Here is an 8,842-nt window from a genome sequence, read left to right as displayed (position 1 = left end):
TTTAAAGAAAAATGATTCTATTTCTCAAGATAGAAGCTCTGTGGAGACAGGGGCTGCTGCTGCACTGGCCTGAGCATCCCCACTACGGTCTCCTAGCAACCCAGGAGGAGGCTGGTAGCTGGAGACGGGCCTCTAATTATGGTGACTTCCTTTGAGTTGCTCCTCTCTTCATAATCACACCTAATAACCATAGAGCAACTTCCCCTCTTTAAAGCTCATGCACTTTTTATTTCTTTCACCTTCTCAACAGCTCTGTGAGATAGGTGGGGAAGATATAATTATTGCTCAGTCTACAAGAAAGAACACCAAGATTCAGAGCACACAGAACAATGCCATTATCATAGCTAGGAGGGTCTTTGTTATCTAACCCAACCCCGTATTTCCTGGAGAGAAAACCTGGGACTGGAACTCAAGTTGCCTGGTGTTCCTGACGCTCTCTGTGACTCTGATCCGTCATTCTGGAGGAAGTGGCTCTGGTTGCACATGGCGTGTCATCAGCTCCAGAGAATGAGAATAAAAAGGGAAATAAGATCTTAGTCTTATTATGAAAATAGTTTGACCTCGTGGATCTCCTAGAAGATCTTGGTAACCCTCCCTAGCCCCCTAAGCACACATTGAGAAGCCCTGCTAATCTAGAGCATTAGGGGCCAAGTGGGGGACAGATGGTCACCTGGAGACAAGTCAGGGTGGTGGCTGAGAGAAGAGTGTTGGGAAGACATGACATTGTTCACATATCTCTTAGGGCACCTTAATTTACCAGGCAGATCCCTTTGGTGGGAAGGCAGTGGGGGCTCAGCGAGTGAGCTGTGTGTGAGGAAGGGGGTGTGACCTTGGAGGGTCGAGGACAGAGAGGAGAACTCAGAGTCCCAACGTTGCCAGCGGCCAGCTGTGGCTAGGAAGCCAGGGAAGGAAGCAGCTCTTATGTGTTTGTCTCCGTCCGCTCAGGCTGCTGAAACAGAACACCGCAGACTGAGATGCTTAAACAACAGACATTTATTTCTCAGAGTTCTGCAGGGTGAAAGTCCAAGATCGAGGTGCCTATAGACTTGGTTCCCGGTGAGGACCTGCTTCCTACCTTGCAGATGGCCACCTTCTTGCTGTGTCCTCACATGGCAGGGTGAGAGACAGAGGGCTTTGGTGTCTTTTCCTCTTCTTATAAAGCCATGAATTGCATCACAAGTCCCCCACCCTCATGGCTTCATCCAACCCTTATTGCCTCCCAAAGGCCACATCCAAACACCATCACAAAGGGGGATTAGGGCTTCAATATATGAATTTAGGGGATACAATCTGCAGCAGCGTTCCTGACATTTTGGTGACTAGTTCTGTCAGGGTTTAGGGGCTTTTTTTTGAACCATGGATTCCTCTGAACTTTCTATCCTCTCCAGACATTTAAAATAAGGCAACTGCCCCAGGGGCCTCATCTTGGGTCTTTTCCCCCAGGAGTAGGGGGCTGGTGGGCAGAGCAGGATTCCTCTTCCTCTCCTGGGGTGCTGAACTGGGTCTGGGCATGCAGGAGTCTCGTAAATGCCAGTGGCTGGAATGGAACAGAGTCAGGCTGTGTCCTCAGCCAACCCTGAGTCACCTGGGCAGGCCGCTCAAATGCTTTTGGGGAGACGGTAAGGCTTTGCTGGGCTGTGGCCTGGAGCAAGGGCCTTGCCAGATGCCAGCACATCAAGCTGCAGAAAAGCTTCCATTTTTGTCTGGTACCCACCCCACCCCCGCCCCCACACCTCCTCCTTATTTTGGCAGCATCTTTGAGACGAGGTGGTCAGAGCTGGCAGAAGCCAGGTGTCTGGGAATGAGATTTAGACCTGTTTTTTTTCCTTTTTTTTTTTTAACTTTTTTTTTCCTCTAAATGACTGTGCTAGGTGAGTCTCCCTTTTCTCTTAGCAGGAGACTTTCCTGGTGGAGAAGGATAGCGAGAAATGAGGAAAGCAGCACAATTATAATGTGGGCAAAGTTTGTCTTCAGAACCTGTCACCCACATTCTGTGCCTTTGCCAGATTTCCAGGGTTCATTCTATGCTCAGCCCAATCCCACCTGTTCCCAGATGTCCCAGATGACAGGGCTCCTCCCTGAGCAAAGATTACGCTGTTTTCCCAGGCGGGTGTCTTTCTCTTGCCAGTCCCACGTGGCCGAGCCTGGAATGCATCCCCGCTTCTTTCCTGCCTGTCTAGTCCCTACCCTTATCTCACCCCCCACCCCGACCCATGAACACCCCCAGACTCTATGCCGCCTGCCCCTCACTCTTCAGTCCCTCTGATCTCTGCTCACTGCATAGTGTCAGGCATTTTGCACTGAATCTCATCCTGCTTTGTCCTGTTATTGAATGTCTATGTGATCGTCTCTCCCAAGTCACAGTGTAAGGCCCTTGAGGACTGCATCAAGTTTTATTTATTCCTAGTACACACACACACTCACACACGAAGGTATGATGATAATCTAAGTGCTTGGTGAAAACCGTTCAGAAAATAAGAAGACAAGCCACACACTGGGGAAAAAAATCTTTGCAAAACACATCTGATAAAGGACTGTGTCCAAAATATACAAAAAATTCAAAACTCAACAATAAGAAAACAAACAACCCAAATAAAAAATGAAGAAAATGTCTGAAAAAAACACCTCACCAAAAAGATAAGCAGATGGCAAATGAGCATATGAAAAGATGCTCCACATCAGATGTTGTTAGGGTAATGCAAATTGAAACAGCAATGAGACCCCACTACGGACCTATTGGAATGGCCAAACCCCAGAGCACGACAACATCAAGTGCTGATGAGGTTGTGGAACAGTGGGGACTCCCATCCCTTGCTGGTAGGAATGCAAAACAATACCGTCACTTTTCAAAAAAATTTTAAAAGAATTTGAACCCAAACTGACGACATGCACCAGGGAGCAAGATCCAAATGCTCCCATGGCCACTTTGGAAGACAGTTTGACATTTTCTTACCAAACTAGACAAAATCTTTTTTTCCCACAATTACTCTGCTCTTTTCCTAATTGTTTTTATTGTGGTAAAATACACATAACATAAAATATGTCATCTTAACCATTTGTAAGTGTACAGTTCAGTGGCATGAAATACGTTCATTACATTGTGCAACCATCACCACCATCCGTCTCCAGAACTCTCTGTAACACCTTATAACTCCAGCTCCTTTATCTTGTAAAACTGAAGCTCTGCACCCGTTAAACAATAACTCCCCATCCCCCTCCCCCAGCCCCTGGCACCCACCAGTCTACTTTCTGTCTCTATGAATTTGATTGCTCTAAGCACCTCATATAAGTAGAATCATACAGTATTTTTCTTTTTTGTGACTGGCTTACTTCAGTTAGCATAATGTCCTCCAGCTTCATTCATATTGTACCATGTGTCAGAATTTCCTTCCTTTTCAAGGCTGTATAATATTTCGGTATATGTATATACCATTTATTTAAGCTAAACATACTCTTGGCATACAATCCAGCAATCACACTCCTTGATATTTACCCAAATGGGTTGAAAACCTATGTTCGCATAAAAACTTACACGTAAATATTTATAGCAGTTTTATTCAGAACTGCCCAAACTTGGAAGCAACCAAGATGTTCTTCAGTAGGTGAATGGATAAGTAAACTGTGGGACTCCTAATCAGTGGAATCATATTCAGCAATGAAAAGAAATGAGCTATCAAGCCATGAAAAGACATGGAGAAACATTAAATGCATGTTACTATGTGAAAGAAGCCAATCGGAAAAGGCTACATACTGTATGATTCCAGCTATAAGACATTCTGAAGGAGACGAAACCATGGAGACAGTAAAAGGATCAGTAGCTGCCAGGGGTCATGGGGAGGGAGGGATGATTGATTAGGTAAGCACAGGGGATTTTTAGAGCAGTGAAACTACTCTGAATGATACTGTAAAGGTGGATACGTGATACATTTATCAAAACCCACAGAATGTACAACTGAACCCCAATGTAAACTATAGACTTCAGTTAATGATAATGTATCAATATTGTTTCATCAGTTGTATCAAATGTACCACATTAATGCAAGTCGTTAATAATAGAGGAATCTCACTGTGCGAAGGGGGATATATGGGAACTCTCCGTATTCTCTGCTCAATTTTTCTGTAAATTTAACACTGCTCTAAAAAAAAAAAAAGTAACTAGAAAAGAAGGCAACTTAAAGTGACATTTATATCTCCACCCAAATTAGCTTAAAACTAGCTGGCACTGGCTGTGGGCCAGACACTGTTTTCTAAGCACTTCACATATATGAATTCATTTCAGCCTTACAAAACTTCTGCGAGGTATTTCCACATTTTACAGACGAGGAAACTGAGGCTCAGGCAGGTTAATGGCATGTTCAGTTCACATAGCTAGGAAATGGTGAAAAACCCGGATTCAAACCCAGGCAGCGTGTACCGTGCTGTTCACCACACATCGCCCTGTGATGCCCTTCCCCAAACTGCTTCCGTTTTAAAAGGGGATGGGGGTAGGCGGAAGCAAAAGGACAAAGTTTTAAAGCAATTTTATTTTGGAATAATTCATATAAAATCAAGTTCACCCATTTTAAGTGTTCAGTTTCTTGAATTTTGAAATATACCAATGTAAATGCCACTAAATCGAGAAATAGATCCTTTCCACCAATGTAATATACCAATGTAAACGCCACTACAATCAAGAAATAGGTCCTTTCCACCACCCCAGAAAGTTCCCTTTATGCTTCTTCCTGGACAAACTCTATGCCCACCTCCAGCCTCAGGCCACTGCCGATCTGCTTTCAGTCACTAGAGTTTAGTTTTGACTTTTCTGGAGTTTCATATAAATGGAATCATACAGTCTGTTACTCTTTGGTGGCTGGCTTTTTTTTTTTTTTTTTTCTCTCAGCATATATTTTTGAGATTCAACCATACCGTTGCAGGTGTCAGTAGCTTGTTTGTCAGGGACTAATTCCTATGGCAGGGTTTCACACATGGCAACCCCCAGGAGAGGAAAGCATGCTTTTACGTAAGCTCCTCAAACTTTACATACCCTGGTCAGGCAGCAGTCAGGCTGCACTGGGCGACATTAGGCTGAACTTGACCTCAAATAGGCCTTAAGCATCAGCAGTTATCAGAGGGTCTGAGTAGCTGCCAGCCCAAGCTCTGGACAGAAATGGACTTTTTTCTTTCGCAGAATATAAAGGATTGCCTTGCCATGCTTTCTTCATTAAAGCACGTTCTGAGGTCTGAGCTCCCCAAATAAATTGTTTCATACCCTCAAATGATAATAATAAAGTAAGAAAAGGGAAAAAAGAGACGGGGGAAGCTCTGTCCATAGTGTGTGACAAAGAATGATTTTACATTCTAGAAAATAGATTACATGAATGAAATTATACTTTTAAAATATAAAATATAACCACTCCTGAGAACACACCCATGCAGTTTACAATTGCGCTTTCTGAGCAAATTTGGGATTCTCCTAGGAGTTAGAAGACCTCGATCTGGATCCGGTTTCAGCACTGCTGCGAACCCGCTGAGGGACCGTGGTCCAGTCAACAACTCGCTGGATTCCTAATTCCATGTCTGTGAACCAGATGCTTAGACCTGGTGGTGTTCTTTAACTGTCGGTTTTAAAACTTGGCCCTAAGGAGTGTGAGAAGTGAACCACTAGGGGGCGCTGCCTGCTAGGAGACAGCATGAGTTGCCAACCTCTGCTATAGAGCTCAACAGCCAAGAAAAAAGAGGGAGAGAGAACAGTCCACACCTTTGAACTCAGTCACCACCTCCTGGAATGTGTCCTAAGGAAGTCATTCCCGAGGTCCCCGCCAAGGGCAGGAGGGTGTTGCCTTCCTTCCCACTGTGTGGGGTCTGTGACTCCGGCTCCTACAGTGCCTGCAGTGCTGCTCCCTGCAGTGCTGCAGGCCGATGCCCAACAGCCCCTTACCGTGCAGTGTCCCACGGCAGGCACTGTTCCACACCTCCGTGTGCACGTGGCCTTTTTCCTCCTCCAGGACAGAGAGTGTGAGTTTGGTGCTTCTCACAGAGGCAAATGGGGCAAAGGAAGTCACTTCTCCAGGGAAGTAAGTGGTGGAGCCGGGATTGGAACCCAGGGCCTCTGACTGCAGAAGCATGCTCTGAATCCACAGTGCAGTTCTGCCTCTGGGGCAGCACAGCACCTGGAAGATGGGCGGTGCACGTACTGACATACAGTCCTAAAGCATATGCTCATTATTTTGTTTCTTCTGGAACAGGGGTCTACTACCTTCCTGACAGCGTCTCCAGGGTCTTCCGTTCATTTCAACAGCAGCACATCCATGAACTACCCTGTGCAAGCTGAAATTGAAAATACTCATTTTCTCTTGGGTTGGGCATGGTGAGGCACACATGGACTTACTGAGGCCTGCGGTGTGTGACCACTTAGTACTCGCAGAAGGGGTCAGGTTCCCTTCAGCTACCCCAGCTTGCCCACTTTTAAGCTCTGTTACTCTGGGGAAATTACCTAGCCTCTCTGAGCCTCAGCTTTCTCATCTGTAACAATTAGCAGGGACCACGTAGTAGCTGCTCATGAGAAAGTAGTATACTTTCCCAAGGATCATGTCATGGTGTAATTTATGCTAATAATTTGATGTTCTATGAAATGATGCCATAGAACATGACAGTTTTAGACTCTAGTATACTCTTAAAACCAGTAAAACAACATTGAAAAATGCACACAAGATAATATAGGTGGTTTTTTTTTTAATGAGTACAAAAACTGTTTCTATTTTGGTTTTAAAAATATCCAAAACGTTAGATGTTTATCACTGATAGGGCACTAGGGTGACAAGTTTCTTTATTATACTTTTTCATATTTTCTGAGTGTTCCACAAGGAGTTTGCTTTTTTGGAGTCTGCTTTTTTGGAGTCTGCTTTTTTTTTTACACAAAGAAAACGTAATCTACAAAGTTAGTTGCCTTTCATTTCATGCCTTATTGGATAATGCTTTAATAGAAAAGAGAGGAGTAGAAGTGGAGGAATCAGAGAAAAGGGTGAAGGGAGAGGATTTATTGAGCATCTGGCATTTATTGAGCATCTGCGATGTGCAGGCTCTGTGTGGGGTGTTGACTGACGAGGCAAGGGTATGGTGTGTGCAAAGGCCCTGGGGCGTGAAACAGCAGTCTTGGAGAACAGCAAGTAGGGCCTTTGGAAGAGAGGAGAGAATGTGGCTGGGAGACGGGCAGGCAGGAAAGGGACTATCAGCTGTATCAAAGGATTCAGATTGCATTCTGAGGGCCCTGGAAAACTACTGTGAGGTTTTTTTTTTGTTTTAACAGTAGCAATTTTTATTGAGATAATTGTAGGTTCACACACAGTTGTAAGAAATAATACAGAGAGATCCCTCATACACTTTGCCCATTTTCCTCCAATAGTGACATTGTGCAAAACTATAGGACACTATAACAACTAGGATATTGACATGGATACAAGGCACTGATTTTACTCAGATTTCCCCAGCTTGACTTGTACATGTGGGTGCACATGCGTATTAAGTTCTATACAATTTTATCACCTGTGTAGGTTCTTAGGTCATCACCACCTTCAACATACTGAACAGTTCTAAAGTCACAGGAATTCTTGTTGCCCCTTTATAACCACGCCCACCTGCCTCCTGCTACCCTCTCCTGAGCCTACCGGACCAGGAAATTGATTGGCTGTGGAAGGTGAGGAGGAGGGGCCTGAGAAGATCTCATTTCTGCCAGGCAGTGTTTGCAGGGTGGGCTGTGACTCAGAGTGCCAAGTTTAGAGCTTGCTAGATTAGCTGTGGCCATACGCATGACCAGAGGGCCAAAGGGGGATGTCCTGGAGGCTAGTGGATTTACAAATTTAGGGTAAAGGGAGAAGTCTGAGCTGAGGCTGCGACTAGGAGTCACCGCCTATCACCAGGGGTGCTGTGGGCTTGCTAGGGAGGGAGTAGAGTGAGAGCAGAGGGCTGAGGAGGGAACTAGAGGTCGATACACTGTCTGTCGACAGTCCCCTTCCGGGTCCTGTCTGCACAGAGGCTTACAGGCCGGTGCCTTGTTCTACAGCTGGCTGCCTCCTGTCTGGTCAAGCCTTGTCCTTTGCTTCAGGAGCCATGGGAATCTGCACAGAAGGTTCCCCCAAACTGCATGACTACCTCAATCTGGCCCCAATGTGAGCCTCTGAGCCAAGCATGGAATGTCCTTCTACACAATACACACCCCTTAGCTGTGTCCTGTTCAGTTCCCTGAGTACAGGGCTTCTTCATGCTGGCGCTGCCACGTGGAGAAGGATCTTAGAGGTCACTGAATCCAAAGGCTTTGATTCAGGAAAGGGAGAACTGATTCTCAGAAGAGAGAAGCTTGGCGAAGACCAGAGACCTGATCTGGAAGAAAGGGAGCTGTTTGTTTCAGGTTTAGAATCTGCTTTCCTCATAGAGGAAAAAACCCAGGAGAGATAGATAAAAGTTTCTGAACTCTTTCAGTCCTCAGTTTTTAATGAGCGTCTACTATGTGCCAGGCAGTACTGGAGTCTCTGGACAGTAGACGGATCACTGTCGGCCCCTAAAACTGGTGGAGAAAGACATCGAAGGGTTAAATTCCAGGAAGGAATTGGAGGTGGAGGGCAGAGGAATCTCCCAGAGGAAAAGCCCCCTCCCAGCTTCTCAGGCTCCGGAAACCTGGGCGAGAAGAACCTGGAAGATCTGCCCTGCTGGCGCGCAGCCTCCCCGCGAAGCCCCCTCTGGCCCCGGGAGTGGCGGCTCTCAAATTACAACAAAAGGAGCTGGGGGCCGGGCCTGTGCGGTGGCCGCCTTCAGGGAAGGGGGTGGGTCCGGGGAGGGGTTTGCCGTCTGACTCGCGTTAAAAGTACCG

Source organism: Pteropus alecto, unplaced genomic scaffold, assembly GCF_000325575.1.
Source record: "Pteropus alecto unplaced genomic scaffold, ASM32557v1 scaffold394, whole genome shotgun sequence".
In the NCBI taxonomy this organism is placed as follows: domain Eukaryota; kingdom Metazoa; phylum Chordata; class Mammalia; order Chiroptera; family Pteropodidae; genus Pteropus; species Pteropus alecto.
This window is presented reverse-complemented; position numbering follows the sequence as displayed.